Raw genomic sequence first — 25,113 nt, forward strand, 5'->3', positions numbered from 1 at the left:
CTGCCTAGATGGGAGAAGCATGCTGAAAGTAGACTATAGACCAAACATGAATGCCACTCAATGCCTCTTTTGCAAACCACAGCACCCAAAAGGAGAGAGAGAACAAAAGGGAATGCCCTGCCACAGAGCCAGAGTGGGATGGAGGGAATGGGGGTGGGAGGGATACTGGGATCCGTGGTGGTGGAAAATGGACACTGGTGGAGGGATGGGTCTCGATCTCTGTATAACTGAAATCCAAACACAAAAATTAGTAAGTCTATAACTGTACCTTATGGTGTTTCACTAATAAAAATTTTTTAAAAAAGGCTGGCCTGGGTGGAGAGGTGGGTGGGCGGGTGTTGGGAGGGAAACTGGAAACATTGGAGGTGGGAAATGTACACTGGTGGAGGGATGGGTGAACAATGATGACTGAAGCCTAATCATGAACAGCTTTGTAAGGGTCTATCTCAGATCCATTCAATGAAAAAAAAGTTTAATAGGAGAATGGCTTATATTTGGATTTATAGAATTAGATGTGTAGTACATTTTCTGAGGTAAAGTCCAGAGCTCAGCTGAGGCGCAGGGATCGTTATAGAATTGGGGAGATGTGATGCTAGACTTGAGTTTGGAAAGAGTCCATGACAGGTAGATCAGTGGTTCAAATGTGTCCTGCTTTGAGCACCATTCAACATGTCATTACTTAATTTCTTTTTTAAAAATGATTATTTCATTGACTTTAAGGGGAAACTCTGTATGGGCATTTATAAATGGCAAACAAATTTCATTTGCATTAGATATGGAAGTGGGAAAATGCTGCAGGGAACCTGCAGAGGCCTCTCAGGGTACAGAGATGGGGGTGGGGGACAGGTCCAAGGGAACTTCCCTAGTGGCAGTTTGTGATTGAAAGGTACAGGCAGTTACTGGCCATTAGAAGTTAGGGGGAGTGGTCAGCTCTTTCAGCTCACATTCTGTTTTGAACACGTCCTCCCTTCACATCTTACTGTGTAAGTTTCTTTCAAGAAAAGTATCTTGCAGGATTGGAAAGGTAGTCCAGAGGGTAGGGCATTTGCCTTGTGGACAGCCAATTCAGATGTGACCCCGGGCACCGCATATGATCGCGAAGCCCCAGCAGGAGTCGTCCCTGAGTACAGAGCCAGGAGTGAGGCCTGAGCAACACTGGGTATGTCCCTCCATAAATGTCCAAGTACAGCAAAAAGAGGAGAGGGAAGAGTGGGACGGGCGGTTCTGATTGCAGTGGGACTCACTGGAGCATTTGGGAATTTCACACGCCCCATTGTAAACTGGTATTCCTTTTGGGATGCAATATAGCAAAATCAATGGAAAGTTAAAACTTGTATTTTGAAAAAGATCAAAGAGGTTGGGAGATAGTAGAGCGGGAAGGGCACTTGGGCTATCTGACTTCAATCTGTGGCATCCCATAGAGTCCTTTGAGCATGGCTGGGACTGATCCCTGCTGTGGTTCCAAAACCAAAGAAGCAAACAAACAAGGAAATGTAATATATCAAAAGCTAGAACAGGTGGTAAGGTGTCTGCTTTGCATAATTCTAACCTGGATTGATTCCTGGCACCTCCTATGGATCCTTGAGCACCATTAGGGGTGATCCCTGAGCACAGGACAGGAGACAGGGTCCCCAGTCAAGGGAGGTCTCATCTCTTAGGCCGCTGGAGCAAGACCATGGGGGCCTGTGCAGGGGACAGATTGCCCAGGCGCTGCCAGCCTTGGGCCTGGGAGTCGGTGCTTGACCTCCACATCCCTGGACCCAGAGCAGGATGCCCTGGCTGCCGGTCCTCACTCCCAGCCTTGTGCCCACAGGTGGGACTGCAGGACAAACAGGTGAGTGTCTGCGGCAGCAACAGGACTGGGATCTCGGCTTCCCGCAGTAGGACGTGGCCTCTGACCAGTGTCGGTCTCTCAGAATGAGCAGGAGGAGGAGCAGGTGCTACGCAGAGTCAGCTCCGGATCAGCTGCAAGGGGAGTGAATCAGGACAAGGTGGATATGGAGAAATGACAGAAGGTGCCGGGGGAGACCCACTGTGAGGGTAGGAGCCCGCCTGTGGTGGTGGGAGGAAGGACAGGCCAGGACGCCACCCTCTATAATATAACAAAATCTAAAACAGGCTAGAGGGGTTGTGGGTGTGTGGACTGGCCCTCACTACACACAGAGGGTCCTAGTAGCGGGGAAGCTGCCGGGTCGAGGTAGGGGTGCCTGCAGCCTAGAATGCTTCTGCTGGTACCAAAAGTAGCACACAGCTGCAACCCCACACCTGAATGCCCCACTCACGTGGGCTCCAAGGTCGAGCAGGTGCTGAGGCACAATTCGCTCATGGAACCGCTGCAGCAGGTGCTAACAAAGCAGCAGGCCATACTGGAGGCCACCTTCAGGGAGCTGAGGGAAACCCAGGTGAGGGGGTGGCCAGAGGCTCAGGGACAGGAAGGCGCATCAGGCCCTAGACCTGCCTACTCACCTGGTGCCTTCATCTTTAGGGGATCCTCAGTCCTGAAATCAGGAGCAACTGAGACCCAGGCCTTACTGGAATCCCAAGGGTACCCTGAAGAGGGTGAGTAGTGGGGTAGGTCTCCAGGAGAGAGAAGTGCCTGATGGGGATCTGGAGGTGGGGCTATATGGGAGGTGTAGTCAGGCAGGACCCCTGAGATGCCTCCACTTTCCTTGCTTGGCTGAGACCCTGGAGTGCCCAATAGTCAATCCAGTGTCGAAGAACACGGAGTTGGAGGTGAACATAGTGGAGGTTTGTGAGACCATGACCTCTATGGAACTCCAGGTGATGGTCACGAAGGACAGGCTGGTGGCATGGAAGAAGTCTAAGTATCTGGATGACTAAGGTTTGAGACTAAGGTCTGGTGTCCAGACCTGGGGAGCGGGATGATGGATTGTGTGAAGAACCCAGAGAGACCCTCCTGTTCCTGTCTGTGAGGAACAGGAGGCCGCAGACCTCAGATCTGGATCCTGTAATGACCTGTCCCCAAATAACCAGAATCCAGCTCTTCCGCTCGATTTCAGCTGGCAAGCTTGTTCACCATTAATCCACATTTTCTACCCTGATGATGTACCCTGTGTTCTTCAATTCCAACTAATCTAGCCCTGATACAGTTCTTCCCACCCTCCTCCTTCCTCCCTCCTCCCCACTCTTCCACTTTCCCTCAGCACTAGACCCTAGGGGTCAAGGGGGCAGAAAGGTCCCCCAACACTAGACCGCAGGGATCAGTGGGACAAAAATGTCTCCTACCTCTAGGCACCAGGGATGTTGGGAGCAGAAATTTAAACTGGGCCACACTCAAACCTCAGTTATGATAGCTCCAAAACCAAAACAATGGCTTGAGGTGGGAGCTCTCCCTCCCCAGTACACAGTCCCGTTTCTCCATATGGCCGCCCTGAAGCTAACGGGAGCTGGAAACATCAGAGCAACCAGTTCTAGACACTCTTTGGGGGCTGGTTGGGCACTAATGAATTGAGGAGAAGAGAGAGGAAGGAGGCATGCTGGGTCACTCTCTGACAGTCACTGTCCTATTTCCAAGCTTGTTTCAATAAGTGGATCCATCCCAGGCCGTGTGGGTATGTGTCTTGGGCGAGGTGTGTCCTGCCAGCAGTTGGCAGTTGCTTCTAGATTGTGGGTGGCCCTTGCCATGGGATTCACCATGTCTAGAGCCTGTCATCTGCATGCCCCTGAGTACGATGTTAATGACCCCAGGAGAGTACCTCTAAGATTTGGAGTGGTAACATTCAAAATATGGTGGTGGGAAGGTACGATGGTGGTGGAATTGGTGTTTGAATATTAAATGTAATAAATTATTGTAAACAACTTTATAAAAACAAAATAAAAATTTGCAAAAATGTCAGCAAAATTTAAAGCATGAAAAGAGAACAGAAAAATCAAAGATACACCAATCTAATACTTTTTTTAATAAAAAAAGCAGTGGCGTCTAAGCTATAAAGATAACCCACAGAATGGGAAAAATTATTTACCCAATACCTAGCTGATAAAATGTTAATATCCAAGTTATATAGCACATTGGTAGAACTTTACAAAAAAAAATATCTCCCAACCCCATCAAACAAATGCAGAGAGGAATAATGAACAGAAACTTCCTCCAAGAAGAAATTCAAGGGCTGGAGCGATAGTACAGTGGTAGGTTGTTGCTTTGCACGTGGCTGATCTGGGTTTGATCCCCGCCATCCTACGGGCTACACCCGCCTTGGAACCCCAAGTGTTCTGTGAGAACCAGAAGGGAGTGTCCTTCCTAAAGACACCCCATGCACACCCCATCCTCCCTTTCACCTAGAGGTGGAAATCACACCCAGATCCAAGACAGACCTGAGCCAACAACCCGTCAAAGACAAATTGTGTTGGCAGAAGATCAGACAGACTGTGATGCCTGTGAGGTAAGGAGGCTGCAGACACCCATCCCAGGGCACAAAGTGACCTGCCTGAAAGTGATGTGTTCTCCCCAGGAGTCAGAAATGGTTCAACAGAATTTTTACTCACCTGTAATTCTGTCATTTACCTATCCTGTCAAAATCATATTCATCTACCCCAACCTTGTCTTTCTTCCCTCTTCCTTCCCGCCCTTCTCCTCTCCCCCTCCTCCTTCCTGCCCCCTCCCTTCTCCCCTCCTCTGCCCCTTCCCATTGAGGAATGGGCTATGGGGCTATGAGGCTATGGGGCTACGCAAAGCAATTGCAGACGTGCCCCCATGGCAGGGATGCTGCGTACTAGGAGTGGCGAGTTGACCCAAACAGAACAACATTGAGACTCACTCTGCATGTAAAGAAGTTACACAGTCTCCAAGGAAACTCAGCTAGAGAAGAGGGCAACAAATAAAGGGTGTTGGGTGGATCCTCCCAGGGTGGGAGATGCATGCTGAAAGTAGACTATAGACCAAACATGACTACCACTCAGTGCCTCTCTTGCAAACCACAGCACCCAAATGGAGAGAGAGAGAGAGAAAATGGGGGAATGCACTGCCAAAGAGGCAGGGTGGGAAGGGTTTGGGGGGTGGGAGGGATGCTGGGACCCGTGGTGGTCGAGGATGGCTGCTGGTAGAGGAATGGGTACTTGATCATTGTGTGACTGAAACCATGGCACAAAAATTTATAAGTCTACAATTGCACCTCATGGTGTTTCACTAATAAAAAAATAAAAAGAAAATTCTTGGATAAAAAAAAAGGTACACAGCCTCCAACACATCCATATGTGCAGGAACAAACTCAAAATATAAAATAAAAACCCAATCAAAAAATATATCCAAAGAAATAAATTTCAATTTTCAATATGAAAATTAAGGGATCATGGGATCTAACCATGTTTCACGCTTGTCCGTATCCCTCTGCGAGCGCACCCCCCTCCAGCCTTTCCAGAGGGATTCAGGGCTTCTTTCTTATGGTCTTTACCTGGATGCCACTCAAGTTGGATACTGCTCCTGAACTGTTCAGTGGTTCTGAGCAAGAGATTTCATCCACTGCTTCTTGCAAGTCAGAGGATGGGGTCCCATCCAATAAGCAGAAAGGCTGGGGTCGTGAAAGTTAGAGTGGGTTTTCACATCAAAATCTAGAGTTGCAAAAGTTAGATGTGGGTTATCACATCATAATCCCAGGGACTGTGCCATCTGGGCAATTGGTAGCCACTGGGGCCCTTTGTTAGTCATCAGTGTCACCCCCGAATGGGGACCTGGAGGTAGATAGTTTGTTTACCTCTGTGGCACAGCGAGAGATCTGAGCCCCCTGTCTCAGAGACAGGTATGCCCAGAACTATGCCAATGGCCCGACTCTGGGTCAGGGCACCTAGAACCTGATGCCCTTTCACATGCACAAAGAGGATCAACCTCTTAGCCTCTGGAGCCCTACTGCTGATTTCTTTAGGTTATTTGTTTTTCTTTTTCTCACTTCTAAATGCTCATTCTTCCAGGAGGTCTGGTGCCCAGTCTCAACCAAGAGCTGGAGCAGAGCCTCTGAGGCTCTCTTTCAGTCCTCTTAGGCTTCTGACACAAGGACCTTATCATCTACAGACTGCAGGATGGTCCATTCCAGGGCTCCAACGAGGATTTGCTTAAGTCCAGAGCCAGGGTCTTCCTGAAGAAGGTGGCCGAGTTTTTGAATCCTTGGGCAACGGGTCCACAGTGACTGAGGTTTCCTCCTGTCTCTGGATCCTTTGGCCCAAACGCAAACAGGGGTGTGCTTCCTGGAACAATTTGCAAAGGGAGAAACACATCTTTTGAGGTTCAGGCCGGTCAATCATTGGGCACTAGAGCAAAACAGACTCAAGAGAGTGGAAGGGCTGGGTACCACAAGGTGACCAGCAGGAGCGACCACACTGACCCGGCGCAGGTCATGACTTCTCAACTGAGGCCAATGGGTTGCTCCCAGTTGAGCTGCATCCCACCACTATTCCTGCCTCCCAGACCTGCGCAGCATCTTTCCCTATCCCTAGCCACACCTCATGGGCTACCAGATATTGCGGCTGTCTTTGGAGGCTCACTCCTAGCATGAGTTTACCAGGAGAGGGGCATGATACTGCCATTAGAGGGCGCCTGGAGAGGGTATTTTCCAAAGGGGGAATCCACAGTGTCAAGGTGGACATTTATTTGCGCTTCTAGCTCTGTCAGGAGATCTAATGCCAATAAGATACTAAAGTTGGGAACAGGGAGAACCTTGTTTCCCATGTGGAACCCCCAGAATCTGCTGAGACCATGGATTCTCGGGCCCAGCAAAAGCAGGGAAGGGCTGCACCTCCGATACCTTCATCGAGATCTCCTTCCTATGTTGCCCTGTCTTGGGGGTCATAGGGCGACCGTTTCCACGAGGCTTTTCTTGGGAGTGTAGGTACAAAGATACCCTGCCTTCCCTGCCTGCCTGGAGACTCCCTGTGACTCTGTCAGACTGTCCAAGTGGTCCTGGTGTCGGTAGACATTTCTGGAAGCTACCCAACTTTGAATGTCTGCCACTCCCATTCACAGAGGGTCACAGCTGGTCTGGTGTCATATTGGCACTTTGTTATCTCCTGCAGCATGTCATGGCTCTCTGGGGCAATGATCTGGGGCCTGCCCTCTGCCCCTCCTCATCCTCCAACCCTGACCCCTGCTCCTGCTCTGGCTCCCTTCTTTCTCCCTGGCCCTTGTCTTCCCTGCCTGTTCTCGCCTCCTCTAGACCAAGGGCACACTAGAGATACTGGGGTCTGGCCTTAACCACTCCACTGGGGTAGAGCTATCTCCACTGTACGAGTGGCAGTGCCACCCAGCTGCCATGCTCTCTGCCAACTCCTCCTGTACCCCTGGTGCCACTGCTTGAGTGTCGCTCTTTTTACTTTTGGTCTTGTCTTGCTGCTTTCTCCCCTGCTTGGTAGTGAGTTTTGTTGTTTCACAAATGAGAATTGCAGCACTAATATAACTTTGAGTTTTCAACGACTATGAACTCATACGAACTTTGCCAAAATTTCTGCCTAAAGCTAACTAAAAACCAAGCAGCAGGGACGGGAGTGATAGCACAGTGAGTAGGGTGTTTGCCTTGCACACGGCTGACCTGGATTTGATTCCCAGAGTCCCATATGGTTCCCTGAGCACCACCAGGAGTAATTCCTGAGTGCATCAGCCAAGAGTAACCCCTGGGCATCGCTGGGTGTGACCCATAAAGGAAAAAAGGGCGGCCATCTTGACAGCATTTAGCCGAAGAGAAGGACAACATGGAGGGCGGGATCCACAGATCCCGAAGGGAAAAAAAAAAAAAAACAGGTTCCAAAAAGAGCCGAGATCATCGGGAAGTCCCAGATGGGGTAGGTACCGCATCCCGCCTCCCCCAGATGGAACCCCGGTGACCAGAAACCTCTACAAGCACAGCTCGAGTATGCGGGAACTAGGACTTTTCCTCAAAAATGCCGGGACTACACCTCCCAGGTAACCTCAGATTCCGGAAGTCACGCCCACAGCCCGCCCCCCAGCGCCATCTTGACAGCATTTAGCCAAAGAGAAGGACAACATGGAGGGCGGGATCCACAGATCCCGAAGGAAAAAAAAAAAAACAGGTTCCAAAAAGAGCCGAGATCATCGGGAAGTCCCAGATGGAGTAGGTACCGCATTCCGCCTCCCCCAGATGGAACCCCGGTGACCAGAAACCTCTACAAGCACAGCTCGAGTATGCGGGAACTAGGACTTTTCCTCAAAACCGCGCGGCCGCTTACGCGGCCGCGTGACATCTCTCTATATACAAAGTGATCCATGGGAAGTAAACCACCTAACGTTTCTCTCTGAAAATCATAGTTAAGCTTTGAGCACGGCCACAGCCCCAGAAACACAAGTACTTAATGCATAACCCAGTAGCTTGGAGCAGAAAAGTGAACGGGTTATGTGTTAACCCAGGCCATCAAGTCTGCCAGAGGGGAAAGGGTGTTGGTCCCTTCCGCCCTCCCCCCTCTGGAAAGAAAGGTGGCGGCCACATGGGAGCCTTGTGGACAGCAGGTATGAGCCGGGGGTGTGGGGGCGACTAAAACCTCATGGGAAGGGGGGCGTTCCGGTCCTTCCTTCATGCCCTACCGAGGCCACCAGTTGCCCCCCACGAGCAGCTCTCCAGCACGGCCACAGCCCCAGAAGCACAAGGACTTAATGCAGAACCCAACAGCTTGGAGCAGAAAAGTGAACGGACTATGCGTTAATCCAGGCCATCAAATCTGCTGGAGGGGAAAGGGTGTTGCCCCATTCGCCCTCTCCTCTCTGGAAAGAAAGATGGCGGCCACATGGGAGCCTTGTGGACAGCAGGCATGAGCCGGGGGAGCGGGGGCGACTAAAACCTCATGGGAAGGGGGGCGTTCCGGTCCGTCCTTCACGCCCTACCGAGGCCACCAGTTGTCCCCCACGAGCGGCTCTCCAGCACGGCCACAGCCCCAGAAGCACAAGGACTTAATGCAGAACCCAGCAGCTTGGAACAGAAAAGTGAAAGGACTATGCGTTAATCCAGGCCATCATGTCTGCCCGGAGGGGAAAGGGTGTTGGTCCCTTCCGCCCTCCTCCCTCTGGAAAGAAAGGTGGCGGCCACATGGGAGCCTTGTGGACAGCAGGTATGAGCCAGGGGTGTGGGGGCGACTAAAACCTCATGGGAAGGGGGGCGTTCCGGTCCTTCCTTCACGCCCTACCGAGGCCACCAGTTGCCCCCCACGAGCGGCTCTCCAGCACGGCCACAGCCCCAGAAGCACAAGGATTTAATGCAGAACCCAACAGCTTGGAGCAGAAAAGTGAACGGACTATGCGTTAATCCAGGCCATCAAATCTGCTGGAGGAGAAAGGGTGTTGCCCCATTCGCCCTCCTCCCTCTGGAAAGAAAGGTGGCGGCCACATGGGAGCCTTGTGGACAGCAGGTATGAGCCAGGGGTGTGGGGGCGACTAAAACCTCATGGGAAGGGGGGCGTTCCGGTCCGTCCTTCACACCCTACCGAGGCCACCAGTTGCCCCCCACGAGCGGCTCTCCAGCACGGCCACAGCCCCAGAAGCACAAGGACTTAATGCAGAACCCAGCAGCTTGGAGCAGAAAAGTGAACGGACTATGCGTTAATCCAGGCCATCAAGTCTGCCAGAGGGGAAAGGGTGTTGCCCCATTCGCCCTCTCTTCTCTGGAAAGAAGGATGGCGGCCGCATGGGAGCCTTGTGGACAGCAGGTATGAGCCGGGGGTGTGGGGGCGACTAAAACCTCATGGGAAGGGGGGCGTTCCGGTCCGTCCTTCACGCCCTACCGAGGTCACCAGTTGCCCCCCATGACCGGCTCTCCAGCACGGCCACAGCCCCAGAAGCACAAGGACTTAATGCAGAACCCAGCAGCTTGGAGCAGAAAAGTGAACGGACTATGCGTTAATCCAGGCCATCAAGTCTGCCAGAGGGGAAAGGGTGTTGCCCCATTCGCCCTCTCTTCTCTGGAAAGAAGGATGGCGGCCGCATGGGAGCCTTGTGGACAGCAGGTATGAGCCGGGGGTGTGGGGGCGACTAAAACCTCATGGGAAGGGGGGCGTTCCGGTCCATCCTTCACGCCCTACCGAGGTCACCAGTTGCCCCCCGCGAGCGGCTCTCCAGCACGGCCACAGCCCCAGAAGCACAGGGACTTAATGCAGAACCCGGCAGCTTGGAGCAGAAAAGTGAACGGACTATGCGTTAATCCAGGCCATCATGTCTGTCCGGAAGGGAAAGGGTGTTGCCCCAGTCGCCTTCTCCTCTCTGGAAAGAAAGATGGCGGCCGCATGGGAGCCTTGTGGACAGCAGGTATGAGCCGGGGGAGTGGCGGGGCGACTAAAACCTCATGGGAAGGGGGCGTTTCGGTCCGCCCTTCACGCCCTACCGAGGCCACCAGTTGCCCCCCACTAGCGGCTCTCCAGCACGGCCACGACTCCAGAGCACAGAAACCAATTTCTTAACTATCTGACTTTCAGTATAAATACTTCCAGGGTCAATAAGTAAAATAGCAGAAATCCAAAACCAACATTTAATTCTTGAACCCAGCTGTAGAAAGCAAATCACGTCACAATGCTTTTTCAGCATGTCTGATTTGGGGGGGGGGTAAACTCTAAATTATAGTGGTGAATCTTTTATTGAAACAATGAATCTAATCAAAGCAGATAGAGTGTTAACTAGAATTCATCTGCCCCACAGGGACTGGGAGGGGTGGAGGGTGGGGTTTTATTGGGGTTCTTCATGGTAAAAAAAAAAGTATTGGTAAAGGGAAATGTGTTTGATATTTGCATGACTGAGACCTAAACCTGAAAGCTTTGTAACCTTTCCCAAGGTGATTCAATAAATAAAAAAAAATTGAAAAAAAAAAAAAGAAAAAAGGGCACATTTTGGAATGAGGGAGAACATGATGAGATAACAGTGCTAATGGAATGAACAGCTCCAAAGTCTGAACACTGCACAAGGCAAGAGATCAGTTTTACAGCAGATCTGATGGGCGACGGGGTATTAGCAAGCAGCTGACAGGAAGTATGGAACAAGAAATAACCAAGCTTTCTGGGTGCAAAGAAGGATCTGGAGCATATCAATAACGTAGGAAAATTTGGGGGATTTTCCAAGCTTTCTAAGTTGAACAGTGTTACAGACCACCTCTGGGACATCTCAGGTGATTTCCGTGCTGTCTCGTCTCTCCCAGACCCTGTGCCTCATGGCAGCTCCTGCTCTCCAGGGTAGTCTGTCTGAAGTTAGCTTGCGGGAAATGTGGGCAGAGGTCCCCTCTCCTCTTCAGCAGGGCTCAGGAGATCCTAGTAACAGGACTTGAACAGGGTTGGGCCACATCATGGCAAGCACTTTAACCCCAGCAATATCCCTGGGGCCCATTCTTGAAAAGTCTGAAAGTGCTCGGGAGTGGAAGCCTCGGGTTCCACGGGGCTGTCTCCCTGGGCACTGTGCCGTACAGAAGGGGGAGTGAGGCATCTTTAAGGGAGCCCAACTCTACAGGAAGGAGAGTTAGGTTTGGAAGCAGCTGAAAGAAAAGTACTGCTTTGAGCAGGCATTAGTCCAGCAGATAAAGTGATCTTCTTGCACACTGCTGACGTTGGATCAATGGGCCCCTCTAGTTCCACTAGGTATGGTCCCTGAGCTAAGTCAGGAATAAAGCCTGAGCATGTCTGGCTGTGATGCCAACACCCAAAGAAAAGTACTGCAAGCAGACAGGGCCAGCCTTTTCCCAGTGCCCTAAGGACAGATTGCTCAAGTTCTTAGTGGACATAAGAGGGATTTCCCTGTTAGGTGGAGGGGTGAGGGAGGGGAAGGGGGTGACAGTACTGGCCCTCCACTGGTGACTCTGCCTGAGCAGTGACAGTCCACTTGGACAGTCCACAGTGGCCTGACTCAGGCCAGGACTTGGCTGCTGCTTTGGCAGAAAGGTGTCCTGAAAATGTGAGTGTCAGGGTCCTTAAGAGGGAGAAGCCCCCAATGGGGGTCAGGAGGCAGGATACCCGGGGGGGCAGAACCAGGCGGACTCTGCCCCCGAGCCCTCCACCTCCCTTGATTGGCTGAGAGCCTGGGGCTGATCCTCAGTCTATCCATTTTCAGTCAATCTAAGGGCACTGAAGTGGAGGCGAACACAGTGGAGATCATAAAGCCCGAGGAACTAGAGGTGGTAACAGTCAAGAAGGACAAGCTGGCGGTGTGGGGAAGACCGTACATCTGGAGGCAGAAATGTCCCCCAACACTGGGCACCGGGGATGTGGGGGGCAGAAATGTCCCCTAATAATAGACACTAGTGGTCTGGGAGGCAAAAACAGGCCCCAAGCAGTAGGCACCAGTGACATGCAGTGCAGAGGTTACCCCTAACTATAGAGAGCAGGGTTCCGAGGACAGAAATGTTCACAATTACTCGGCACCAGGGATGAGCAGAGCTGAAATTTCCTCCAGAAAAAAACACTAGGGATGTTGGGGAAAATTGTTTTCCAATACTAGACACACTAGCTCTGGGGGGAGAAATGTCCCAGAACAGAGAACAGAGCTCATATAGGAGATATGTTCTCCAAAACTACACAATAAGGAGTCCCAGGAGCAGAAATACTCACCCCCATAGAAATAGTCCAAAGAGTAGCAATAAGAAATGACCACCTCCCAACCCCCCACCATAGACTATATCCCAGGAGAGAGGAGTGGAGAATGCCTGCTCACCCATGCTTTCCCACCTAAATGTTGACATATTTCCGGTTTGTGGGCTGTCCTTGCATGGTCCAGGGCATTTTCCACTTTTTGAGTTAAAATTCTGTCCAGAAGGCCAGAAAGAAGTCTCAGGAGACTCAGTACAGGCTTGGGATGCATGAGGTCAAGAACGTTCCCTGGCACTACAGGGTCTCCTGATCACAAAGGCTGGAGAAAATAGAGATCCCCACAAACCCCAAACCTCTCAGGTATGTACATAGGCCATGAGGGTCAATGAAGCAGTACTTGGAAGGATCTCAGTGCTTAGAGGAAACACTCATTCAGAGCATCCGATTTTCAAAACAGCACTTGGGTACAACCATCTACCCCTCCTTGACCCAGGGAAAACGAGGCCACACTCAAACCTTTGGTTCATGGGCTACAGACCAAGCAAAAGTCTGAGCCGAGAGCTCCCCCTCCTCCAGTGCACTTTTTCTATTCTGGGAAAGGAAGTCCTGAAAAGGATGGAGGCTGGAACAGTCAGCAACTGAGTTCTAGGCACTACCTGGGACAGTTTCGGGGATCATGAATTGGTGGCAGAGGAGAGAGAGGGGAGAGGGCTGAATCAGTCTCCCTGACAGCCACTGTCCTGTTTCCAAGATTGTTTCTACAAATGGATGCATCCCAGCCTGTGTGGGTGTGTGGCATTGGGTGGGTGGGTCCTGCCAGGGAACGGCTCATGCTTCTTGATGAAGCATGAGCTGTCCTGTGGGGTCTCCCCATGGATCAGAACCTGACATGACATGCCCATGCCCATGGTGCCTGTTCCGTCTACACCTCCTCTGTAGTGCCCACCGGGAAGAGCCCCCACCTTGCCCCCAATGCTTAGTGGGTGCCAGGCCCGAGGGTCCGGGTGGGGGTGGGGAGGCCCGTCAGGCCCACCCTGACAGAAGGTGCCGGGGGAGACCCACTGTGAGGGTAGGAGCCCGCCTGCGGTGGTGGGAGGAAGGACAGGCCAGGACACCACCCACTATAATGTGTCAAAATCTAGAAGAGGCTAGAGGGGTTGTGGGGGTGCGGACTGGCCCTCACTGCACACAGAGGGTCCTAGTACCGGGGAGGCTGCCGGGTCGAGGTATGGGGAGGCACCCTCTTTTAGGTCTTGGGAGAAAGACCCCCTGAGGAATGTGCAGGGGACAGGTTACCCCATGTGCTGTTTTCCTTGGGCCTGTGTGTGAATGTCTGGGCCCTGAATGTTGTGGTGGGATCTGAACAGCCTTCGGCCCTGTCTCATGATAGAGATGTGCACGCAAGACCAGAAGGTGCAGTGTCTGTAGCCTGGAATGCTTCTGCTGGTACCAAAAGCAGCACACAGCTGCAACCCCACACCTGAATGACCCCCTCATGTGGGCTTCAAGGTTGAGCAGGTGCTGAGGCACAAGGAGCTCATGGACCAGCTGCAACAGGTGCTAACAAGGCAGCAGGCCCTGCTGGAGGCCACCTTCAGGGAGCTGAGGGAAACCCAGGTGAGGGGGTGGCCAGGGGCTCAGGGACAGGAAGGCGCATCCGGCTCTAGACCTGCCTACTCACCTGGTGCCTTCATCTTTAGGGGTCCTCAGTCCTGAAATCAGGAGCAACTGAGCCCCAGACCTTGCTGGAATTCCAAGGGTACCCTGAAGAGGGTGAGTGGTGCGGTGGGTCTCCAGGAGGGAGAAGTTCCTGATGGGGATCTGGAGGTGGGGCTATATGGGAGGTGGAGCCAGGCGGGACCCCTGAGATGCCTCCACCTTCCTTGCTTGGCTGAGACCCTGGAGTGCCCCATAGTCAATCCAGTGTCGAAGAACACGGAGTTGGAGGTGAACATAGTGGAGGTTTGTGAGACCATGACCTCTATGGAACTCGAGGTGATGGTCATGAAGGACAGGCTGGTGGCGTGTGAGAAGACTAAGGATCTGGATGACTAAGGTCTGAGACTAAGGTCTGGGGTCCAGACCCGGGGAGCGGGATCATCGATTGTGTGAATAACCCAGAGAGACCCTCCTGTTCCTGTCTGTGAGGAACAGGAGGCCGCAGACCTCAGATCTGGATCCTGTAATGACCTGCCCCCAAAAAACCAGAATCCAGCTCCTCCGCTTGAGTTCAGCTGGCAAGCTTGTTCACCATTAATCCACTTTTTCTACCCTGATGATGTACCCTCTGTTCTTCAATTCCAACTAATCTAGCCCTGATCCAGTTCTTCCCACCCTGCTCCTTCCTCCCTCTTCCCCGCTCTTCCACTTTCCCTCAGCACTAGACCCTAGGGATCAAGGGGGCAGAAAGGTCCCCCAACACCAGACCGCAGGGATCAGTGGGACAAAAATGTCTCCTACCTCTAGGCACCAGGGATGTTGGGAGCAGAAATTTAAACTGGGCCACACTCCAACCTCAGTCATGATAGCTCCAAAAGCCAAACAAGGGCTTGAGGTGGGAGCTCTCCCTCCCCAGTACACAGTCCCGTTTCTCCATATGGCAGCCCTGAAGCTAATGGGGGCTAGAAACATCAGAGCAACCAGTTCTAGACACTCTTTGGGGGCTGGTTGGGCACTAATGAATTGAGGAGAAGAGAGAGGAAGGAGGCATGCTGGGTCACTCTCTGACAGTCACTGTCCTATTTCCAAGCTTGTTTCAATAAATGGATCCATCCCAGGCCGTGTGGGTATGTGTCTTGGGCGAGGTGTGTCCTGCCAGCAGTTGGCAGTTGCTTCTAGATTGTGGGTGGCCCTTGCCATGGGATTCACCATGTTTAGAGCCTGTCATCTGCATACCCCTGAGTACAATGTCAATGACCCCAGGAGAGTACCTCTAAGATTTGGAGTGGTAACATTCAAAATATGGTGGTGGGAAGGTACGATGGTGGTGGAATTGGTTTTTGAATATTAAATGTAATAAATTATTGTCAACAACTTTATGAAAACAAAATAAAAATTTGCAAAAAATTCAATAAAATGTGAAGCATGAAAAGAGAACAGAAAAATCAAAGATACACCAATCTAATGCGTTTTTTTTTCCCTAGACGTGTTTTTTTTATTTTATTTTTTTTTACAGTTGTAGATTTACAATTTTTTGTGCTTTGGTTTCAATTATACAATGATCAGATACCCATCCCTCCACCAGTGCCCATTTTCCTCCACCATGGATAATATCCCTCCCACCCCCATCCCCCCATCCCCCTGTCTCTGTGGCAGGGCAATCCCCTGTGTTCTCTCTCTCCTTTTGGGTGTTGTGGTCTGCAAAAGAGGCATTGAGTGGCAAACATGTTCAGTCCATAGTCTACTTTCAACATGCATCTCCCCTCCTGGGAGGATCCTCCAAACATCCTTTATTTGGTGCTCCCTTCTCTATCTGAACTGCCCTTTCCTCTAGGATACCCGGCTGGACTCTACGTTATGGAGTAATCCTCCTGGTGCTGATCTCACCTATTCTTGGGTATTAATCTCATACTTTGTTACTTCATATCCCCCAGATGAATGCAATCTTTCTATGTCTATCCCTCTCTTTCTGACTCATTTCACTTAGCATGATACTTTCCATATTGTACCACTTGTATGTAAATTTCATGACTTCATCTTTTCTAACAGCTCCATAGTACTCCATTGTGTAGATGTACCAAAGTTTCTTTAACCAGTCATCTGTTCGTGGGCATTCAGGTTTCTTCCAGTTTCTGGCTATTGTCAAGAGTGCTGCAATGAACAAACAAGTGCAGATGTCACTTCGACGATACATTTTTGCCTCTCTGGGATATATTCTCAGGAGTGGTATTGCTGGGTCAAATGGGAGCTCAATTTCTAATTTTTTGAGCATCATCCATACTGTTTTCCAGAAGGGCTGAACCAGTGGACATTCCCACCAACAGTGAAGGAGTGTCCCTTTCTCGCCACATCCACGCCAGCATCAGTTGCTTTTGTTCTTTTGAATGTGGGCCAGTCTCTGAGGTGTGAGATGGTATCTCATTGTGGTTTTGATCTGCATCTCCCTGATGATTAATGATGTAGAGCATTTTCTCATGTGCTTTTTTGCCATTCGGATTTTTTCTTTGAGAAAGTTTCTGTTCATTTCATTGCCCCATTTTTGGATGGGGTTGAATGTTTTCTTCTTGTGGAGTTTAACCAGTATTTTGTATATCCTGGATATCAACCCCTTGTCAGATGTGTATTCGGTGAATATCCTTTCCCATTCTGTAGACTGTCTTTGTATTTGTTTCTTTGGAGGTGCAGAAGCTTCTTAGTTTAAGATAGTCCCATTTATCTATGTTTTCACTTGCTCGGCCAGTGGCGTGGCATCTTTGAAGATACCATTAGCTTCAATGTCATGGAGGGTGTTGCCAACGTTATCTTCAATGCACCTTATGGTTTCTGGTCTGATGTTGAGGTCTTTAATCCATTTTGATCTTACTTTTGTACATAGTGTTAGGCAGAGTTCTGAGCCTACTTATTTGCATGTTGCCGTCCAGTGATGCCAACACAATTTATTAAACAGGCTTTCCTTACTCCACTTCACATTACTTGCACCTTTATCAAAGATTAGATGAGCATATGATTGAGGGGAGATGTCAGTGTATTCAGCCCTCTTCCATTGGTCTGCAGTTCTGCCTTTGTTCCAGTACCATGCTGTTTTAATTATTACTGCTTTGTAGTACAGTTTGAAGTTAGGGAGGTTGATTCCTCCCATTTTATTTTTCCTAAGAATTGCTTTAGCTATTCGTGGGGGCTTATTGTTCCATATAAATTTCAGGAGTGTTTGCTCCATTTCTTTGAAGAATGTCATGGGTATCCTTATAGAGATTGCATTGAATTTATACAATGCTTTCGGTAGTATTGCCATTTTGACAATGTTAAGTCTCCCGACCCATGAGCAGGGGATATCTTTCCATTTCCTCATGTCCTCTTTTATTTCCTGAAGTAGCATTTTGTAGTTTTCTTTGTACAGTTCCTTTACTTCCTTAGTTAAGCTGATTCCTAGGTACTTGATTTTCTGGGGCACAATTGTGAACGGGATTGTTTTTTTCATGTTGCTTTCTTCTCTCTCACTGTTTGCGTATAGGAAAGCCATGGACTTTTGGGTATTGATTTTATAACCTGCAACTTTACTATACAGGTCTATTGTTTCTAGGAGTTTTTTGGTGGAGGTTATTGGGTTCTCTAAGTAGAGTATCATATAATCTGCGAATAGTGAGAGCTTGATTTCTTCCTTTCCTACCTGAATGCCCTTAATATCTTTTTCCTGCCTAATCGCTATTGCAAGTACTTCCAGTACTATATTGAACAGCAGTGGAGAGAGTGGGCATCCCTGTCTCGTCCCTGATCTTAGAGGGAAGGCTCTCAGTTTTTCCCCATTGAGGATGATGCTTGCTGTAGGCTTGTGGTAGATGTCTTTAATTATGTTGAGGAAAGTCCCCTCTATACCCATTTTGGCTAGGGTTTTCATCATAAAGTGGTGCTGGATCTTATCAAATGCTTTCTCTGCATCTATTGATATGATCATATGCTTTTTATCTTTTCTTTTGTTGATATGGTGGATTATGTTGATTGATTTCTGAATGTTAAACCATCCTTGCATCCCTGGGATGAATCCTACTTGGTCATGGTGTATGATCTTTTTGATGAGTAGTTGGATTCTATTTGCTAGTAGTTTGTTGAGGATCTTTGCATCTGTGTTCATCAGGGATATCGGCCTGTAATTCTCTTTCTTTGTGGTATCTCTGTCTGCTTTTGGTATCAGTGTGACATTTGCTTCGTAGAAACTGTTCGGAAGTGTTTTTGATATTCCAATTTCGTAGAAAAGCTTAAAGAGCATTGGGAGTAAGTCCTCTTTAAAGATTTGGAAGAATTCACTAGTGAATCCATCCGGGCCAGGACTTTTGTGCTTGGGGGAGACTTTTTATTACCATTTCAATTTCCTTGACGGTGATAGGTCTGTTCAGGTATTCCAGGTCTTCTTGGTTCAGCCTTGGGAGTCTGTAGGAGTCTAGGAATTTATCCATTTCCTCAAGGTTTTGATGTTCCGTGGCATAAAGCTTCTCAAAGTACTCCCTGAGGATTCTCTGAATTTCTGTGGTTTCTGTTGTAATGACCCCCTTTTCATTTCTGATTCGATTTATTAGGGTTTTCTCTCTCCCTTTCTTTGTGAGTTTTGCTAGAGGCTTATCGATCTTGTTAATTTTCTCAAAGAACCAGCTTTTGGTTTCATTGATCTTTTGGATTGTTTTTTGTGTTTCCATCTGGTTAATCTCTGCTCCGAGTTTTATTATTTCCTTTCTCCTGTTCGGGTTGTGCTCCTTTTTTTGGTCCTTCTCCAAGCTCTTAAGCTGTGAGGTTAGGTTACTTATGTGTGCTCGCTCCTCCTTTCTGAGGAATGCTTGTAGAGCTATAAACTTTCCTCTTAACACAGCCGTTTCTATGTCCCATAAGTTTTGGTAACCCGTGTTCTCATTTTCATTCGTTTCTAGGAATCTTTTGATTTCCTCTTTGATTTCCTGTCTAATCCACTCATTGTTCAATAGTGCACTGTTTAATTTCCAGGTGTTTGATATAGTTTTCTGTTTTTGTGTGTGATTTACTTCTAATTTCAGCGCATTATGGTCTGAGAAGATTGTTGATACAATCTCTACCTTCTTAATTTTATGGAGGCATGTTTTGTGGCTCAGCATATGGTCTATCTTGGAGAATGTTCCATGTACGCTTGAGAAGAATGTGTATTCAGCTTTTTGTGGATGAAGTGTCCTGTATATATCTACTAAGCCCCTTTCTTCCATTGTTTCCCTCAAATGAAGTATGTCCTTGCTAAGCTTGAGTCTGGTTGATCAATCAAGAGGTGACAAAGCAGTTCTAATGCGTTGTTTTTAAAAAAAAAAAAAAAAAGAAATGGCGTCTAAGCTACTAAGATAGCCCACAGAATGGAAAAAATTATTTACCCAATATCTAGCTGATGAAAGGCTAATATCCAAGTTATATAGCACATTGGTAGAACTTTAAAAAAAAATATCTCCCAACCCCATCAAACAAATGCAGAGAGGAATAATGAACAGAAACTTCGTCAAAGAAGAAATTCAAGGGCTGGAGCGATACTACAGTGGTAGGTTGTTGCTTTGCTCGTGGCTGATCTGGGTTTGATCCCCGCCATCCTACGGGCTACACCCGCCTTGGAACCCCAAGTGTTCTGTGAGAACCAGAAGGGAGTGTCCTACCTAAAGACACCCCATGCACACCCCATCCTCCCTTTCACCTAGAGGTGGAAATCACACCCAGATCCAAGACAGACCTGAGCCAACAACCCGTCAAAGACAAATTGTGTTGGCAGAAGATCAGACAGACTGTGATGCCCGTGAGGTAAGGAGGCTGCAGACACCCATCCCAGGGCACGAAGTGACCTGCCTGAAAGTGATGTGTTCCCCCCAGGAGTCAGAAATGTTTAAACAGAATTCTTACTCACCTGTAATTCCATCTTTTACCTACCCTGTCAAAATCATATTCATTTACCCCAACCTTGTCTTTCTTCCCTCTTCCTTCCCGCCCTTCTCCTCTCCCCCTCCTCCTTCCTGCCCCCTCCTTTCTCCCCTCCTCTGCCCCTTCCCATTGAGGAATGGGGCTATGGGACTATGAGGCTCTGCGGCTACACAAAGCAATTGCAGACGTGCCCCCATGAAAGGGATGCTACGCACTAGGAGTGGCGAGATGACCCAAACAGAACAACATTGAGACTCGTACTCTGCAAGTAAAGAAGTTACACAGTCTCCAAGTAAGCTCAGGTAGAGAAGAGGGCACCAAATCAAGGGTGCTGGGAGGATCCTCCCAGGGTGGGAGATGCATGCTGAAAGTAGACTATAGACCAAACATGACTACCACTCAGTTTCTCTCTTGCAAACCACAGCACCCAAATGGGGAGAGAGAGAACAAGGGGGAATGCACTGCCAAAGAGACAGGGTGGGAAAGGGGGTTGGTGGGGTAGGAGGGATGCTGGGACCCGTGGTGGTGCAGGATGGGTGCTGGTAGAGGAATGGGTACTTGATCATTGTGTGACTGAAACCCAAGCACAAAAATTTATAAGTCTACAATTGTACCTCATGGGGTTTAACTAATAAAAAAATAATAAAAAGAAAATTCTTGGATTAAAAAAAAGGTACACAGCCTCCAACACATCCATATGTGCAGGAGCAAACTCAAAACATAAAATAATAACCCAATTAAAAAATAAATCCAAATAAATAAATTTCAATTTTTAATATGAACAGATACTACACTTTATCTTAGCCAAAAGGCCGAGAAGCTCCGGGGGATGGAGTGATAGCACAGTGTTAGGGCGTTCGCCTTACAAGCGGCCAACATGGCCGACCCGAGTTCAATTCCTCCGCCCCTCTTGGAGAGCCCGGCAAGCTACCGAGAGTATTCGATATGCCAAACATAGTAACAACAAAGTCTCCAATGGAGACGTTACTGGGCCCGCTTGAGCAAATCGACGATCAACGGGAGTGCCTTTACCTTTTACCTTTACCTTTTAATATGAAAATTAAGAGATCGTGGGGTCTCACCATGTTTCGTGCTTGTCCCTATCCCTCGCCGAGCGCACCCGCCCCTACCCAGTCTTTCCAGAGGGATTCAGGGCTTCATTCTTATGGTGTTTATCCGGATGCCACTCAGGTTGGATACTGCTCCTGAACTGTTCAGTGGTTCTGAGCAAGAGATTTAGTCCACTGCTTCTTGCAAGTCAGAGGATGGGGTCCCATCCGATAAGCAGAAAGGCTGGGGTCGCGAAAGTTAGAGTGGGTTTTCACATCAAAATCTAGAGTTGCAAAACTTAGATGTGGGTTTTCACATCATAATCCCAGGGACTGTGCCATCTGGACAATTGGTAGCCACTGGGGCCCTTTGTTAGTCATCACTGACTCCCCTGAATGGGGTCCTGGAGGTAGTTTGTTTACCTTTGTGGCACAGCGAGAGATCAGAGCCCCCTACCTCAGATACAGGTATGCCCAGACCTCTGCCAATGGCCCTACCCTGGGTCAGGGCACCTAGAGCCTGGTGCCCTTTCTCAGGCACTAAGAGGATCAACCTCTATGCCTCTGGAGCCCCACTGCTGATTTTTTTAGGTTATTTGTTTTTCTTTTTCTCACTTCTAAATGCTCATTCTTCCAGGAGGTCTGGTGCCCAGCCTCAACCAAGAGCTGGAGCAGAGCCTCTGAGGCTCTCTTTCAGTTCTCTTAGGCTTCTGACACTAGGACCTTATCATCTACAGACTGCAGGATGGTCCATTCCAGGGCTCCAACGAGGATTTGCTTAAGTCCAGAGCCAGGGTCTTCCTGAAGAAGGTGGCCGAGTTTTTGAATCCTTGGGCAACGGGTCCACAGTGACTGAGGTTTCCACCTGTCTCTGGGTCCTTTGGCCCAAACGCAAACGGGTCTGCTTCCTGGAACAATTTCCAAAGGGAGAAACACATCTTTTGAGGTTCAGGCCGGTCAATCATTGGTCACTAGAGGAAAACAGACTCAAGAGAGTGGAAGGGCTGGGTACCACAAGGTGACCAGCAGGAGCGACCACACTGACTCGGCGCAGATCATGACTTCTCAACTGAGGCCAATGGGTTGCTCCCAGTTGAGCTGCATCTCACCACTATTCCTGCCTCTCAGACCTGCGCAGTATCTTTCCCTATCCCTAACCACACCTCACGGGTTACCTGACATTGTGGCTGTCTCTGGAGGCTCACTCCTAGCATGAGTTTACCAGCAGAGGGGCATGATACTGCCATTAGAGGGCGCCTGGAGAGGGTATTTTCCAAAGGGGGAATATACAGTGTCAAGGTGGACATTTATTTGCGCTTCTAGCTCTGTCTGGAGATCGAACGCAAATAAGATACTAAAGTGGGGAACAGGGAGAGCCTTGTTTTCCATATGAAACCCCCAGCATCTGCTGAGACCATGGATTCTCAGGCCCAGCAAAAGCCGGGAAGGGCTGCACCTCCGATACCTTCATTGAGCTCTCTTCCTATGTTGCCCTGTCTTGAGGTCATGGGGCGACCATTTCCACGAGGCTTTTCTTGGGAGTGTAGGTACCAAGTTACCCTGCCTTCCCTGCCTGCCTGGGGACTCCCTGCGACTCTGTCAGACTGTCCAAGTGGTCCTGGTGTCAGTAGACGTTTCTGGAAGCTACCCAACTTTGAATGTCTGCCACTCCCTTTCACAGAGGGTCACAGCTTGTCTGGTGTCATATTGGCACTTTGTTCTCTCCTGCAGCATGTCATGGCCCTCTGGGGCAATGATCTGGGGCCTGCCTTCTGCCCCTCCGCATCCTCCACCCCTGACTCCTGCTCCTGCTCTGGCTCCCCTCTTTCTCCCTGCCCCTTGTCTGCCCTGCCAGTTCTCGCCGCCTCTAGACCAAGGGCACACTGGAGGTGCTGGCGCCTGCCCTTAACCACACGACTGGTGTCGTGCTGTCTCCACTGGACGAATGGCAGTGCCACCCAGCTGCCATGCTCTCTGCCAACTCCTCCTGTGCACCAGGTGCCACTGCTTGGGTGTTGCTCTTTTTCCTTTTGGTCTTGTCTTGCTTTCTCCCCTGCTTGGTAGTGAGTTTTGTTGTTTCACAAATGAGAATTGCAGCATTAATATCACTTTGAGTTTTCAACGACTATGAACTCATACGAACTTTGCCAAAATTTCTGCCTAAAGCTAACTAAAAACCAAGCATCAGGGACTGGAGTGATAGCACAGTGAGTAGGGTGTTTGCCTTGCACACGGCTGACCTGGATTTGATTCCCAGAATCCCATATGGTTCCCTGAGCACCACCAGGAGTAATTCCTGAGTGCATGAGCCAGGAGTAATCCCTGGGCATCGCTTGGTGTGACCCATAAAAGGAAAAAAAAGCACATTTTGGAATGTGGGAGAACATGATCAGATAACAGTGCTAATGGAATGAACAGCTCCAAAGACTGAACACCGCACAAGGCGAGAGATCAGTTTTACAGCGGATCTGATGGGCGACGGGGTATTAGCAAGCAGCTGACAGGAAGTATGGAACAAGAAATGACCAAGCTTTCTTGGTGCCAAGAAGGATCGGGAGCATATCAATAATGTAGGAATATTTGGGGGATTTTCCCAGGTTTCTAAGTTGAACAGTGTGACAGACCACCTCTGGGACATCTCGGGTGATTTCCGTGCTGTCTGGTCTCTCCCAGACCCTGTGCCTCATGGCAGCTCCTGCTCTCCAGGGTAGCCTGTCTGAAATTAGCCTGCGAGAAATGTGGGTAGAGGTGCACTCTCCTCTTCGGCAGGGCTCAGGAGATCCTAGTATCAGGACTTGAACAGGGCTGGGCTGCATCAGGGCAAGCACCTTCACCCCAGCAATATCCCTGGGGCCCATTCTTGAAAAGTCTGAAAGTGCTTGGATTGGAAGCTTCTGGTTCCACGGGGCTGTCTCCCTGGGCACGGTGCCGTACAGAAGGGGGAGTGAGGCATCTTTAAGGGAGCCCAACTCTACAGGAAGGAGATTTAGGTGGGAAGCAGCTGAAAAAAAATACTGCTTGGAGCAGGGCATTAGTTCAGCAGATAAAGTGATCATCTTGCACACTGCTGACGTTGGATCAATGGGCCCCCTAGTTCTACTGGGAATGGTCCCTGAGCTAAGTCGGGGTAAAGCCTGAGCATGTCTGGGTGTGGTGCTAACACCCAAAGAAAAGTGCTGCAAGCAGACAGGGCCGGCCTTTTCCCAGTGCCCTAAGGAAGGACTGCTCAAATTCTTAGAGGCCATAAGAGGGATTTCCCTGTTAGGTGGTAGGGGTGAGGGAGGGGAAGGAGGTGACAGCACTGGGTCTCCAGTCGTGACTCTGCCTGAGCAGTGACAGTCCACTTGGACAGTCCACAGTGGCCTGACTCAGGGCAGGACTTGGCTGCTGGTTTGACACAAAAGTGTCCTGAAAATGTGTGTCAGGGTCCTCAGGAGGAAGAAGCCCCCAGTGGGGGTCAAGAGGTAGGACACCTGGGGGCAGAAATAGGCGAACACTGCCCCCGAGCCCTCCAGCTCCCTTGGTTGGCAGAGAGCCTGGGGCTGCCCCTCAGTCTATCCAGTTTCAGTCAATCTAAGGGCACTGAAGTGGAGGCGAACACAGTGGAGATCATAAAGCCTGAGGAGCTGGAGGTGGTAACAGTCAAGAAGGACAAGCTGGCGGTGTGGGGAAGACCGTGCATCTGGAGGCAGAAATGTCCCCCAACACTGGGCACCGGGGATGTGGGGGGCAGAAATGTCCCCTAGTAATAGACACTAGTGGTCTGGGAGGCAAAAACAGGCCCCAAGCAGTAGGCACCAGTGACATGGGGTGCAGAGGTTTCCCCTAACAATAGACAGCAGGGTTCCGAGGACAGAAATGTTCACAATTATTAGGCACCAGGAATGAGCAGAGTTGAAATTTCCTCCAAAAAAAAAAAACACTAGGGATGTTGGGGAAAATTGTTTTCCAAACTAGACACTAGAGCTCTGGGGCAAGAAATATC

General features: G+C 49.6%; 1 protein-coding gene and 1 pseudogene across 1 annotated transcript in view; one reads left to right on the top strand and one right to left on the bottom strand.

Moving 5' to 3' along the window:
• Positions 1–25,113, top strand: part of LOC130026599 (polypeptide N-acetylgalactosaminyltransferase 12-like) — a 308,882-nt gene that overhangs the window by 155,598 nt on the left and 128,171 nt on the right. The window lies entirely within an intron of this gene.
• On the bottom strand, positions 20,823–20,903 carry LOC130026669 (uncharacterized; annotated as a pseudogene).

This window comes from Sorex fumeus, unplaced genomic scaffold, assembly GCF_029834395.1.
Source record: "Sorex fumeus unplaced genomic scaffold, SorFum_2.1 ptg000034l, whole genome shotgun sequence".
NCBI lineage: Eukaryota > Metazoa > Chordata > Mammalia > Eulipotyphla > Soricidae > Sorex > Sorex fumeus.